This window comes from Miniopterus natalensis, chromosome 13 (genome assembly GCF_054644295.1).
Source record: "Miniopterus natalensis isolate mMinNat1 chromosome 13, mMinNat1.hap1, whole genome shotgun sequence".
Taxonomy (NCBI): Eukaryota; Metazoa; Chordata; class Mammalia; order Chiroptera; family Miniopteridae; genus Miniopterus; species Miniopterus natalensis.
The window spans coordinates 12,957,901-12,973,536 of record NC_142093.1 but is presented as its reverse complement, the minus strand read 5'-3'; the positions used below and the strand labels follow the sequence as shown (position 1 = coordinate 12,973,536).

At 45.1% G+C, this 15,636-nt stretch overlaps 1 protein-coding gene across 1 annotated transcript in view; it reads left to right on the top strand.

The window, feature by feature from the left end:
• The window catches only part of ALK (ALK receptor tyrosine kinase), a 511,088-nt gene that overhangs the window by 282,804 nt on the left and 212,648 nt on the right, over positions 1-15,636 (top strand). The window lies entirely within an intron of this gene.

Here is a 15,636-nt window from a genome sequence, read left to right as displayed (position 1 = left end):
GCAGGGTAGAGAAGTGAGTCCCTTAATTCAGCTACCACTAGGATGCTCTGCAAAGTGCTGGTTTGGGAAAACTGAGAGCAGAACCATCATAAGCTTTCACTGCAAGCCAGAGAGAAGCTTCCTGCATAGCCCTGTGTCCTGAGGACGTGAGTGAGAAAGGGGGGGGGGGGGCGCGGATCAGATCTGCACCCCAACCAAACACCCAGCAGTGCCCTTAGTCATTCCCTTCTACTCATCGGTGAAATTAAATAACAAACCACTAAGAGGAGGGAGGGATACACAATGTAGTATTGGATAAACTGAGGCAAGGTAGAAATAATGAGGTCTTGCATTCTGCTGCTGTGCGGGGACTCTGGCTGAGCCGGGACCCAGACTCCAGCCCTCTCACTGCCAGGGCCCCCGCTCAAGTCACTGGATTCTGCTCCTGCCTCGGCCCTGCTCAGTCGGGCCTGAATCGATCTTTCACATCCCTCTGAATAGAATTTCCAAAAACTCTAGAGGAAAAGTGAAAAAATCTATCTCTTTTCCAATTGGCTTATGAAAAAAACATCCGCCTCTAATTGAACTCTCCCCTCTTGCTTTTGGCTTTTGATGCCTGGGCTTAATTGCTTTTAAACAGGAAGCTATTGTGATCAGAGAATTCAGTTACATCTGCATCTTCTGTGCCGAAACGATTTTACCATATGCTTCTAAGGCTGGTTACAGGTTGATTTTGATGAGAGCGATGTAATTCCCACCAGCCTTGCTATAATTAGTTGTCTGCTTACATGATCGGGGAAAGAAAATTATTTATTGATTCCCAATTGGGAAAGAAAATCAACAAACTTGCTTCCCACAACCACATGATTCCATTCTGCCCTTGCTGTCTTGGTGAGATCTGCCCCTTGGCCCACCCACTTTCCTCTTTCCATCCAGGGTTGCCCTTCTCTTTGTTTTCATTCACTCATTCATTCATTCATTCATTCGGTAAATACTTACCTCAGTGAGTATTCCTCTATTACATGCAGAAAAGTGTGCTGGACGGTGGGAATAGAGCGAGGAAAGAGCAGAAACAATTGGTGTCCTCATGAAGCTTACACTCTAGCGGGGAATGAACATGCATTACTGGTTACATGTATACTCATAAAATTAGCATAGTGATACATGAGGGAGGCGTACAGGCTTCTCTGAGCTTACAAGAGGGGGCCTGACCCAGGCCCAGGACCAGAGAAGCCGTCTCAAAGGAGTGGCACTGGAACAGAAGTCTGAAGAGAGAGTGGTGGTAAGAAAGTGGCAAGACTTTCTGGGAGTGGGAGCAGCATCTGAAGGCTCTGAAGGGAAAGAGGTGAGACATTTTTGAGGAAATCAAGGAAAACGGGTGCATCTGGGCCTGGAAGTAAAGAGAGGGTGAAAGACAGGCAGAGGAGAGACCAGGGACGCTTAGGGTCACAACTTTTATCTTAAGAGCCAAGGAACAGGTGAGGTAGAGTTCTAAGGACAGTTCTGAGAGTGAATTAGAGGTGGGCAGCGGTGGGTATGGAGGCCCCAGGCCTTTGCAGCAGCCCAGGGGACAGGAGGGGAGTCCTGACTGCAGAGTGAAAATCTCTGCAAACTTAGATAAGCAGAGATTTCTTAGATAGCATAAACAAAAAGCATAAACATTAAAACAAAATATGGATCAATTAGAGATAATTGAAATTAAAAGCTTGATCTCAAAGGATTCCATTTAAAACATGAAAAACCAAGTCACAGAATAGGAGAAAATGTTGAGAAGCCAGGAATGAAGACCATATCGTGTGGGCTTCCATTCACATACAATTCCAGAAAATGCAAACTAATCTACCCCCCTACAGTGACAGACCACAGGGCAGCAGTGGCCTGGGGAGCAGGGCAGGACTGGCTGCAAAGGGGCGAGAGGGCTTTTGGCGGGGCGGGGAGGGAGATAGTGAAAATGTTCTGTATTTTTAATGTGGCTATGGTTTCACGGTATAACAGCTATTAAAACACCGTGTTGTACCTTTAGGTGGATGCCATTTGTCACACATAAATTATAAAGTTGATTTTTTTTTTTAAATACCCAGAGAGAGAATGGAATGGTAAGACAAAAGAGGTGAGAGTAAAAGTAGTGAAGCTCCTCATGTGTAGACAGACTGAGGAGCTGATGGGTGAAGGGTGGTCAGAGTGGCAGCCAGAGGGGCAGAGAGATCAAGGCCACTGTTCACGTCCCATTGTCCCTCAGTCTGACGCGCATGGCTCAGATACAGCTAGTCAGGGTGCAGTTCTGATTCATGAATTGCCTTGCTCATGAAGAGTTCCCAGGAGACTCCAGCCCACTCTGTTCTTTTCTCAACTCCATAAAACTGTCTAGACTACAAAATAACACTCCAGTGTCTCATCCGATCAGATAATGCCTGTAGGTTGCTATACTCAATTCTTTGTTTCCTTAGTCTATCAATATCCAGTGTGATCTTTGTTTACAAGTTGTTTTCTGTAGGTGTTTCTGGTTTCCCCCAAGACTGTTCTCTCACTACTAGCTATTGAATTGTTGCTATAAAAATATTGTACATACTGAGTGCTTGTAACATCCTATGAAATAAGTATTATTAACTTCAGTTTACAGGGCAGAAAACAACCAAGGCTCAGGGAAATCAAGCAACTTCCCAAAGCAGTAGAACTGGGATTTGAGCTTAGGTCTTTGTGAGTTCCGAGTTTTCCTTTCTTTCTGAGTTCTAAAGCCTGCTCATAGGCACTGCAGTGGAGGCTCCTTCCAACTGGGGCATGTTTTATACTTACTTTGCTCACCTTTGCAATTGGTACTGTGCTAAGCACATTGCAGGTGCTAAACAAATACTGGTTTATTCACTGATTGATTTCCCCAGCAAATATTTTTATGCTTTAAAATAGCAACCACCTGCCAAGGACTCTTAAGGGGCTTTAAGAATGTAAATTACTAGGTACATTTCATCCTTGCTGGAGCAGATTAAGGAATTAATTAAAGGGGTCCCAGGCTTTTTGTCACTGAGTGGGTGGGAGAAGAAATGGTCAGGTCAGTTTTCTTCTCTCTGCTTATCCCAGCTGTCTTTTCACCTCTCCTGGGGCTTCTTCCCCTTCCATTCAAGCAAAGCCACAGGGCTATCAGGGGATTGTGGCCACTTCTACTGGTCACTTTGGCCCAGAACAATGTAGGAGCTTCCATTTACATTCATGATCCCATAGGGAATCCTGGAGCAGGGAGTGGAGACTGGCACACTACGTGGCCTTTCTTCTCCTGATTGCAAAGTGGTAAGTCCCAAACTTGAATTGCAAATGTATCATAACTGCTAAACCTAAAAACTACCTTTCAGTTGCCTTGCAAATAAAGTCCCCTCCCCAGTTCTCTCCCTCCCTCCCTTTTTAAATGTCTCTCTCCAGCCCTACCTTCTTTTTGGCTCTCTAATGTCCCCAAAACTCTGCAATATAATTGTTTACTTAAAAGGTTCTTTTAGTTGTAAAAGGCATTGTTTAGAAATACATTGGAACTAGATTCCAATTACATGTCCTTGTTTTTTGCTTAATTTAGGGTGAGTCACTGTTCTTTGATGACTCAGTTGGTGGGAGTGGGGGTTGAATAAGAATTCATTCCCAAGGATTCACGAGGGCCCATGAGTGAGATTCGTGCCTCATGCCTGGAAGGTAGAAAGGCTCTTTCCTTTCAGATTTGAGAGTTTATTTTCAATGAAAAGCATGAGTAGGAGGGACTGAAAGGGATTGTACCAGTGAGTACAGAAAGCTTTTGCTGATCTAATTTTACTCTTAAAACAGCCTTCTCCATGGTTGAAGGAATCTCTGTGCTCCTTAAGCCTTTCTATCTTGGCTACACTTTTTTTAAAAAAAGCTTTTTAAAATGTATACAGGAAAACCAAGGATGTTTTGAAGATGCTTCAGAGAGAGATGAAGCTGAGATCGGTAATGCTAGTAAAGGTCAAAGTCAGAATTATTTAAGTGGTGAACACCTAAAATTTGCTATAAGTTGCTTATAAACATTTCTAAATCAATGCCCTATTTTTCTAAAGCTTTCATTTCAAGGAAGCCTCTGCACATGACCATTGGCACTGTGGAACGTGTGTGTGCCCCAGAAACACATAGCTTGACTATTTCTCTTCCCTAGTGGTTCAGACATGGGGATATCCGCAGATACTACTCATGTCCCATTAGGAACCTTTTTGTCTTTCCATTAAAATAGAAATACCTACTGCATCAGAATCACCAAGGAAGAAGCCTGGAATGTCTTTTAAGTGCACTCACCAAGCTCTAGATCAGACCTCTGTTTTTCAGGGCCAGATGTGCTCAGGACTCAGGCTAATTACACTCCCAAAGACATCTGTAAGTCATATATGCTAATTTTTAAATGTCCAATGAAACATATAATGATTGGTGAGACTTTTCCCTTTGACCAGCCAATGTGTTCTCTGCCTACAAGCAGCTCCATATGGGCAGCTAAAATATCAGATTATAATCAGCAGGTGGCTTGGCCAGCAGGCCTTCAGAAAGGTCAGCTGAGTGACTTTAGTGGCCTCTCGCTTCTGCCGTAGGGACACACCTTAACTCATGACTCGGTCAGCTTGGCCTGCTTTTCCTGCTCCTATTCTGAGAAGTTTTTGCTTTTAAGTTTTGGAGTTCAACTCATTCCTTCATCCCTCAAACATGAAACCCTCCTAAGCACCAGGTGCCGTGTGGACACTGAGGTCACAGAAATGTTAGTGAAAATTGAGTCCTGCTCCCCTAATTTGCCTCTGGAAGCCATTCTGTCTCTTACTTTTCAAAACTTAATTTTAATTTCTTAAAATGTTAATAATGGGAAAATACACATAAAATTTGCCATCTTGAACATTATTAGATGTACAGTTCAGTTGTGTTGAGTATATTTACACTGTTGTACAACCATGACTACCGCCCATCTCTGAACTTTTTCATTGTTTCAAACCGAAACTCTACCCATCAAACACTAGCTCCCCACTCCCTTCCCCCAGCCCCTGGTAATCACCATTCTACTTTCTGTGTTTGAATTTGACTATTTCAGGTCCCTCATATAGGAAGAATCGCACAGTATTTGTTCTTTTGTGACTGGCTTATTTCATTTAGCATGATGTCCTCAAAGTTCATCCATGTTGTAGTATGTGTTAGAATTTCCTTCCTATTAAAGACTGAATAATAATCCATAGCACATTCTGTTTACTCACTCATCTGTGGGTGGGCATTTAAGTTGCTTCTATATTTTGGCCATTGTGAATAGTGCTGCTGTGGCCCAGCCAGGTGTGGCTCAGCGGTTGAACATCGACCTAAGATCCAAGAGATCGCGGTTCGATTCCCGGTCAGGGCACATGCCCGGGTTGCGGGCTCTATCCCCAGTTGGGGGCATGCAGGAGGCAGCCGATCAATGACTCTCTCATCATTGATGTTTCTCTCTCTCTCTCTCCTTCTCCCTTCCTCTCTCTGAAATCAATAAAGATATGTTTAAAAAAAAAAATAGTGTTGCTATGAACACAGATCTATATCTCTGAGACCTACTTTGAATTTTGGGGGTATATATACCCTCAAGTGAATTACTGGATCATATGCTAATTCTATTTTTAATTTTTTGAGGAATTACAATCCAAATACTACTTCCAAGCGATTCTACCATTTTACATTCCCATCAACAGAGCACAAGGGTTCTAATATCTCCATATCTTTGCCACTACTTTAAGTGACTTCCTCAGCTATAAACTGGGCCATTGCCACAATGTCCCACCTGAAATACTCTCTCAGTCTTCTCTGCCCCTGCCAAATCCTTCCCAACATCTAAAGCCAAGCCAAGTCCCATGTTTTCTAAAATACCTGATGACATCAGCCTCTGATGCACTCACCTTGTCTATGCCTGAGACCACCCCTATTTTCCCTTGATGATGAACATATCCTTCTCTGACCACCTCCTGTTGCTCCAAATAGAAGTCATGTTCTATGCTCCTTGGTTTAACCTAGCAGTAAAAGCTATTGCTATGTATATGTGTTGTAACTTATTTGACAGAATAATGTAAAGGAAAGAAGCATGCAGACTCTGAAAGAGGGGTCAAATGCTCAAAGCTTGATCCCTAATCTGAGAATTCTGTACATGGAGAAAAGAAACTGAGTCCTGCTGTCCCAGATCATAGTCTCTGGTGGAGATTTATTATGATCCTCTGAACCCGCCTAGCCAAACATCCTTTCCACAGTCCCAGTCCCCTTGGAGAGCTCTGACCCTACCATCATCAGGTGAGGAGAGAGGCTCCTGAGGGGGACTGACTCTGGGAGAGCTAACCAGAAATTGCAGCAAACCAGAATTCATTAGTTCAGGAGATTGCTGTAGGGGCCCATGTGGGTTTCATTACAATGTCTGCAGCTACTACTTCCACAAGGGCTGTTTTCTTCCATATCTATTTACTCCATGGTGGATGTCAATAAACAGCCTTGATGGGGTTGCTGCTGGCTGCCTAACCAAGCAAATGTTACTTTATTTCCCAATTAATCTGCCCCCTTTTGAGCTCGAAATCATGCTGACCTCTCACTTGTTCTCTTTAGAGAGGCTAAAGTACCCTTGGCTACCTTCTGCTTTATAGAAGGAGCTGAACTATGCTGGGTGGGCCTCTTGACAAGATGATTTCTCTGCTCTGATGTGTGTCATGGCCGTTGGTGTCCTTGGCTTGCCCTGCACCCATTTATCAGTGCGAAGCAACTCCCTGAAGGCCCCAACCACCACAAACAGGAGCTAGGCAGCAAAGGGCCAATTTCAATGTCCTTTCAAGCTCTTCTATTCTGAATGGAATTTCAATCGTGTCTGGAGTGCGGGCCTAACACAGAGCTCCTCCCAAGCTCATCAGAACAGCCAAAAGGAGATTTATAGGACATTTAGTACAACTTCCAGCTGGTATTTGAAGCCCCTGCCAAGTGGTTATCAGTCTATTTGAACTTTTGTGGCAGGGAGCTCAGTGCCCCCAAGACAGTTTAATCATCTCTAGACAGTACATTCATTCTGGGGCCATTGATGCACCAGGAGTCTACTGAGAAGGATCAGGCACGTCCAGAGAGAAGAAGCCACCTGCCAAGCTCCTGTGTAACAGCAGGTCCTTGGACACCCTTCCCCTTCCTGAAAGCCATGGGAAACCATTCTGAAGACAGAGTGAGGCCTGGGTATCCCAGATGGTTTAAAAACACTGCCATCAGGGTGACCCACCCAGTAGGGAATTCATCAACTTCCCCACCCAGAGAACCAAAGAGCCTTCCAGTTGTTTCCCAATTAGGCCCCATAAAAGGCCCCAAAGGTTCTTGAGTTACTCTAGGCCAAGCTGGCTTCCCTTACCCTGCATTAGTTACTAACCTGTCCCAGATGGAAACCACATTTTCTTCATAATATAGAGAGCCAGACAAATTTATAGAGCACCTACCAAGCTCTATGAACTGCGATTGATGCTTTTTATGCAATGGCTATAACCAGAGAGAGAAAGTCCTTGCCCTCATGGAGCTTTCTCTCTAGTGAATCTAGCTCCTGCTACTTTTCCAGTCTTTTTTCTCTGCCACTCTCATCCTGACGCCCACATTGGAGCCATGCTAACAGGAACTCCCTGAAAATGTGGGCTGCTTCATGTCTCCATGCCTTTGCACATGCCCCTGGGCTGGGATTCTTAAGCTACTGTGTCCATCTAGAAAACTCCTCCGGTCACCTCTTCCACAAAGCCCTTCGAGCCTCACCAGGCAAAGTTAGTCCCCCACACCTCCGGGTGCCCCAGCGTGGTGCCCATGCCTCTGTCCTTGCTCTTGGCAACTTGGTTATAAGGGTTCATCTTCATATCCATGTCCTCTCTAAGCTCTGATATCCCTGAGTAAAGAGATCATGTGTTCTCCATCTCTCCAACCTTCACCCAAATCAGACACAGAACCTGTACAGAACAAATTATTTGCTCAATAAACATCTGTTGAAAAGATGAACGAATTAAGTAGAAGAACAATCCCTGCATGTAAATTCAATAGTCCAGATGACTAAATCACAGTGCCCTGGTAATTCAAGTGTCTCATAATGCCATTTTGTGTCTCAGTTTCTTCACCTGTAAGCTGGGAATGATGATTCATTATCTATCTCATTAGATTAGTTTAAGAGTAAAATAAAATAGTAAATATGAAAATAGTTGGAAACTTTTAAGTTCCTTGACTTCAAAAATATTTATTGAGCCTTTATGTGCTAAGGTGCTAGAATAGCAAGTATGAAGAGGTCGTCCCTTGAAGGGTTCTGATTCTTCCGGATGTCATTACTAGTTTCCCACCCACTATAAAGACCTGTCTTCCTCTTAGGGTCTTGGTTCTTTGGTCTGCAGCATCTCTGCATCTCTGCGTTAATCTTTTGCTTTTGGACTCACTGCATACCTGTATCAGCTAGTTTTATTGGAGGCCTCTGCATGCTTTCCAGCTGTAATCACAGCTGAATGATTTCCTTACCGATCCTGGTTCCATTTCAGGAAAACTGTCAGCAGTACACACAGAACGAGGCTCATCCATCTGTGTAAGAGATAATGTAATTCTAAGACAATATTTAACAATGTGGGACAAGGCATAAACTCAATATGTTTTCAGGCAGAATAGAAAAAAGTATGTCCCCCACCTCATTAATCACAATAAGAATGAGGGATGGGGCAGATACCCAGGCCGGCACTGTTCCCTCCGAGTTAATCTGTCTTAATACTGGGCCCTTGATAAAAAGAATGCCCATGCCGTTGTTCTGCTCATTCAATGGCAATTTACATTGGGGAGCTCAAGATTTATGGAGTAACAGGAACCTCTCAGTAATAAAAACTTGAGTGATCCATGTGTTTGGAGGCAAGTTCTACTGCAAACATTCTCTGGGGATGAAACTTCAAGACAAAGATTTCAAAGTGTGCATTTATAAAACTGATCTATTCACAGATACTTATTGGGTTCATCCATTCACTCATTCAACAAATTTTTACTGGGCACCAACCCTGAGCAAGAAGTTCTGTTAGGGGTTTGGGCTGCCAAAGGAGCCAGATATGGTCTGTATCTTCAAGGGACTCCCATTGGGATTGATGTGACTCATACCCAATAATGAGGGCACGGCATAGACTGTAAGCTCCACAAAGACAGGGATGATTGGTCTGTTTACTCTCCAGTGTATACCAGTGCCTGGCACAGAGGAAATCAATGACAGGTGTTGAATGGATAAACTCAATCAAGGGTTGGATGGATAAACAAAAATGTGGCACATAGATGCAAAAACTAAGGAAGTCTTGATACACGCTGTAACCTGGATGAACTTGACACCATTACGCTAAGTGAAATAAGCCACTCACAAAAGGACAAATGCTGTACGAGTCCACTTATATGACATACCTGGAGAGGTCAAATTCACAGAGCAGGAAAGTGGAATGGTTTCCAGGGCTGAGGGCAGGAGGGGAGGAGTTAGTATTTAATTGGTATGGTCTTAGTTTTGCAAGATGACAACAGGTTTGGAGATGGATGGTGGTGATGATTTCAGATCAAAGTGAATGTACTTAATAACACTGAAGTATACACTAAAAAATGCTTAAGAGGGTAAATTTTATGTTATGTTTCTTTTACCACGACAATAACAAAGAAAAATTTTAAGGGCTAGCAAGAAGTCCAGACAGAGCTAGGCAGGAGAGGCAATGGAGCATTCCACAGAGAAGGGATCATTGAGAGGGAGGGAAAAGAGGGCACAGAACTGCGCTGAGGACATACTCCAGAGGTGTCAGGGAAAGGAGGCCAAGGGAAGAGTGGTCAGAACTTGCTGGAGCAGCCGGCCAATTAGGGACATGGAAATGAAAGGTCAAAGAGTTCCAACAAGGGCCCTTTAGAGGATGACGGCAGTAGACCAAAGCCTTTGGATTTGACAAGTACGATGTAATAGGTGAGCCCTGGTAGAACATCTTCAGAGAGCTGTGAGCATGGCAATGAGGCTGCACAGGGTTAAATACCAAGTGAGTCAAAAATAGACATTGAAATTTGATAACAGAGAGTGATGTTGGAAACTTGAAGGAATCACTAAAGGGGAGAGAAAGACTTAGCAAGAGACAGAAGAATTAAAAGAAAAGGAGAAATGTTTGGGAAGTGTCTAGAATGGCCGGAAAGGATGAGTTGGACAACTCAGTTGTTTTCCTTTAAAGCAAGAGGCAGGAAAAGAAGATGCAGGAGGCGTCAGGAAGAAGGAGGGTGGACAAAGAGGAGATGAAGGGCCCCTGGTGGACACCCCGGTCTCCGCAGGGAGGCGGGAGCAAGACCAGGTGCTGACGGGGGACGACCAGAATACACTGGAGAAGTTACCAAGTTTGGAGCTGGTGTTAGAGGGGCTGCGAGCAGGCACACATTGGAGAAGAAAGCATTGGATCTGCCTGAGATCAGAGCCCCTTGGGAACAGGGAGACCAGTGGGCCCAGAGCTAACAGTGCTGAGCTCCTGGGGCTGGGCCAGACAGGGTCGGCAGCAGGCCAGAGGGACATGCCTCCCAGGACAGGCAAGAGCATGGATGAAACCAGGGTCCATGACACCCCAACTGATGGTAAGGAAATCAGAATCCAAGGGAGCTAGGAGGAAGTGAAGTCAGGGATGGGGTTCACTATAAGTGCAGGGATCTGGCTCTGAAAGAAAGGGAGCTTAGGCCAAGGTGAAGGAAACGAAAAGGCAGTCAGACAGGAGCCTTGGATCCAGAAATCATGGTTGAGGAGCAGCGAGGTCTAGGAGAGTGGTGCTGGCGAGTGGACCCCATCCAAATTTAAGTCCAAGAACTGTGAGGAACAACTATTTGTGGGATGTTGAAATGTTCCCAGTGATGGTGACAAGGTGGAGACAGGTGTCAGATGAGTAAGAAAACCAGCCACTAGAGAGTGAAGAGAGTGTGAAAGGGGAGGTTTACTTGGTCACAAGGACAAAAAGGGAGAGCTTGCTAATAGAAGGGCAGCCATGGGGAGGAGAGGACACCCGAAGGCCCAGTCAGCCAGCCAGGTGGGAGGGACAGACACTCATTAAGAAAAAGTGGAAGGCCCTGGCTGAATAATAATGTCATTGCACTTATCTCACAGGGTGACTCCCAGCACATATGGCTCCTTCTTGCAAATCAGACAGATGGGCAAGAGACTGTGGCGTGGCAGGTGGAGTGGGGCTGGATTGGGGGCCCCCTCCTCCCCTCAGCACGGTGTTCCACTGAAGTTCCCAGTCTGCACACCTGGACCCTGGTTTCAATCCTCATGACATCAGCTGTGGCTTCACACTGGGTCAGCGTTCCCATTTTACAGATGAAGGAATCGGCACTCAGAAAGCTTCTGTGATCTCCCCTGCATTAACTGGCCCTCCACACACACAACCCAGCCCTCCACGCTTTAGATTTCTGAAAAGGGTTGCACTTCAAAGCTATTCTATTCTGGGTTTTGTGTATTTTACATCAGTGTGTGTTTCCTTGCCAGAATAGCTTAACACTGAATGGAAGATATCTCCCCTCGCCCCAAGGTGGTGGCCGTGCCTCCCTTCCCACTTTTCAAACCATATTTGGACGTTAATCACATCACCCACTGTCAAAATGCCATCTACCCTGGAAGGAATATAGCTGTAATATTAGGAGCATAGAATAAATACCGAAACCCATAATTCTTTATCTCCTCTCAGCTCCTAGATGCACTTACTAAAATGCATTTGGCCAAATGAGAAGGGGGGGAAGGTGGGGGGAGAAAAATGAATCCTATAGAAGTTAATAGCAATGGCATAAGAAATTGCATTTTGACTTACACTATTATTACTTATTATAAGTGATAGTATTATAAAGATATCAGGAGCTCTTAATTAGGTTTGTGGGTTTTTTAGACTTAAGAGGGGAAAAAAATGTAAATTTACTTTCTGGACCAGGAGAGCAATAATCATTTTATGACTATATTCATTTTCTTAGCCTCATATGAAAAAGGTGACCAGGGACTAGTTACAACAGATGATCATGCTTTATTTGTCAAGACCCCTACATGGCCAAAACAATATGGTTTGTGGAGTTCCCATGTGCGCTGAACACTGAAACTCAGTAGTAGAAAAAGATACTGTCTTCAAGGGATTTGCCTTCTTGATGGGAATACAGGGTCTAGACACATAAAAGTTATAATCAGTTTTACAGAGACTTACAAATCACCACCAAGGGCTGATTAGCAGCCAGCAGCAGAGCATGGATCTGTGCAGAGCTCAGGGAAGAGGGAAGGGACCCAGCTGAGTTAAGGTCATGAGGACATGCACAGAGCTGGGAGTCCAGATCTCCCGGGTCGCAAGCACAGTGTCAGACACAGACCAAGGCTTCATTTGTATTTGATCAATGTTTGAGGCAGAGCATAGGTTTGTGGAGAGGCAGGAGCCCAGTATTGGCAATACAGAGAATTATAACCCAAAATGTGAAGAACGTTCCCAGAGCTCTGGTGGAGGTTTCGTGTTTTCATGTAACAACAATCATCACCTTGTTCCAGGTACTATAGATTCATCATCTTGAAATCCTTACAACCCTGGCAGGGAGTCACAGTAAATGGTGTGAGCAGACGCACCAACCCCAGTTGGTTGGTAGTAGTTGCCTAGGATATATGTGGGCTGCATGCAGACTTGGTGAGAAAAAGACTCATGATGGGTTACTGGGGTCTGCTGCGGGCAGAGTGTTGTATCCATGGCAGATATTTGCATCTCTGTTCTAAGGGATGCCCACTGATTAGATTATGAAAGCAGGATTAAATTAAAGAACTCTCATAAACTCATAGAGTTGTTTTTTGTGAAGCTAGAAGAGGGTTGGTCATATTAGGAAAAGGTATCCTTTCCTCAAGATATTTTATTTCCATCTGTTATAATATACCAATTTTAGCAGAGCATGCCACTCCACTACCACCTTCTGGAAAATTGTCATAAAAAAACATAAAGATCTACAGCATCTATGATGTGATGCCTTCGATGTGGCCTCCTTGGGCAGGGGACAGACTGCAGAGTTGTACACAGAGACCATGAACCAGGATGTGAATCAAGATGGCCTGTATTAGTTGCGCTACCCCACTGCCATCATGAGAAAGTGAGGAGTTTTAGAGGGAAGGCAGGAAGGGCCCTAACGTGTTGCCGAGAGCGCTTGGATCTGATGTAATAGATAGTGATCCACAAGGCTGTTTCTACGCACGTGTTCTCCTTAAGCCGAATATTTATATGCTGAATACCAATAACGTTTCACGTTGTGTGAAGCATGCTACATTTTTTTAAATACTTCAAATAAGTTATTTCATTTGATCCCTACATGTGGAGCCACATGAGACTCCAAAGCAAAGAACCGTCATCTGCTGGGAAGCAGGGGTGGCTGGAGAGGGCAAATCAGAGCAGGAGTTATGTAAAGCTTCCCTCTTAAAAAAAAGAGCATGTAGATTGTGCTCTTTTCCTCATCTAGGTTGGCTCTTAACTGAAACTTAAATGTGCATTTCATTATTGAATTTATCAGCATCTCCAGTAGATGCGCTAAACCATAGCTCTATTCATTGTATGTACCAGCATAATTAATTACACTGTGAAACCTCCTGATAGCAGTTTCTAAGGACTGAAAAAAAAGACTAAACACAAGCAAAGAGGAAAAATCTGGGTCAGTTTTCCAAATGTTCATCATGGGCTTCTTCAGCTTGAGTCCTGGTTTTCTTATAGTTGCATGATTTCGGACAAGTCACTTCCTGAGTTTCCTCCCCTGTCGAAATGAGGAGGTTGAAACACATGGTTTTTATCATTCAAGGTCGCAGGAGGAAATAGGCGGCAGGTCCAAACTGGATAATTTAAGGTGAGTTTGAGAAAGGAGATTCTATCCAAAGCTGTGAGCAGGACAGAGCTAAAGCCCAGAGCCGGTAACCACAGAGCATGCCTGCCCGAGTCCTGAAGGGACAAGGGTGACAAGGTTCCTCGAATGCAGAGGGAGAGTGCCATGGGGTGAAGGCTGTCGTGAGAGGGACAGTGACCTGTGCTGAGTGACAGACAGACTGGCAATGCTGCAGCCAGGGAAGTAGAGAAATATACTCCCTAATGCCACTCTCCTCCCTCCCTCCCTCCCTCCCTCCCTCCCTCCCTCCCTCCCTCCCTCCCTCCCTCCCTCTGTGGTGCTACCTGATGACCAAACTCAACCAGAAGCCAGAAAGCAGGGAGCTGGGATGCACTCATGCAGCTCAGTCTCCCGCAGCACGAAGCAGGGAGGAGAAGGCAGAGAGCACGTCTGGGGTAGGCAGGAGACCCCCAGCACACCCCATACGTCCTTCTCAGCAGTGTGAACTTACTTAACCACCCTGTTCTCTTAAGCACGCCAGAGAAAACGAGTAGAGAATGTGCTAGTAACTTACAGAAAATACGGCAGAAAGCATCGAGTTGGCCTTAGTAGGTAAGCAAAATACATTAACAGAATGAATAAATAAATGAAAGAAGGAAAATACCTCCAACTGGCCTAACAGCAAAGGAACTATGAGACTCTACACACACACACACACACACACACACACACACACACACAAGCTCTAAGCTTCTCACAATAGGATGGAATTTACTAGGCACTAAGTCAATCCTGAGATTCCAGCTTTGAGACAAAATTATTGAGGGTCCAAGGTAATGGCAAGTCACAAACCCAGGCAGCCCTGAGTCCTAGGGTTCAATCTGGGAAGGACTTGAGGGAGCAGCTTGTCCAACCCATTTTTTCTGTTCCAGGTTGGGTTGGGTCAGGCGGCAGAGGGCCTGACCGGTCAGATACCCACCCAGATGGAACAGAGCCTGCGTTGGAGCCATGCCCAGCCCCTACTTCCCGACTGCCTCTGTTAGGACTCAATGCTTTGCTCCCATGTTCCAACTCTTGGAGGTGTGGGAAAGGGTGCTGGTTTTTAAGATCTCAGAGCCCCCAAACTTCGTGGGTCTTCTCAGCACCCTATTTAGCAAGCAAACTCTCTGCAGCATTAGCATTCTCCTCTCGTCGCGGATTTCTCCCACAGCTTCTGTCCAAGGTTTCTTTTAGCTGTATTTCCCCTGCCCATTAGCAGAGACCCTAAATGGATGAATACCAGATCTGAAGACTTAAAAGCCTGAGGCTGTTCTTGATGCTATTATTACTACAAATAATTTTTAAAACTGCCATTAGTCCTGAGTGCCAGGCCCTGACCCAGGCATTCTCACATACCTTATCTCAGTGAACCCTCCCCAGATCCGGCAGGTTTGGGATTCTGCTTCTTACTGCTCATACGAAGACCCAGGGACAATTCTCCCAGACACTGAGCAGCCTGCTGAAGATCCCATGACAGGTTAGTGGGAGACCAGCGCGTCTCTCTGCACTGCCCTGCTCCCTCCCCTCTGCTTTGCCAGAATCAAAGGCCTTCAAAGGTACCTGCCACTTCACATGCTGCTTCACCATGGGTGGGGCCACTTTATCCTGGCAGTGGTGGCCTTGCAAAGAGGGACTGACTCTATGCGCTGCATCACTAACCTCTGCAAGGCAAGTCTCAGGGACCCTTCCTTGTCCAGCCTCCTTACAGAGGGCACACTCTAGACCTGGCTGCTGGAAGGTGGGAGGCAACTAACCTTTATCCAGAGCTTGCTCTGTGCTCTGTGCTTTAGGTAGGCCATGTTGTGT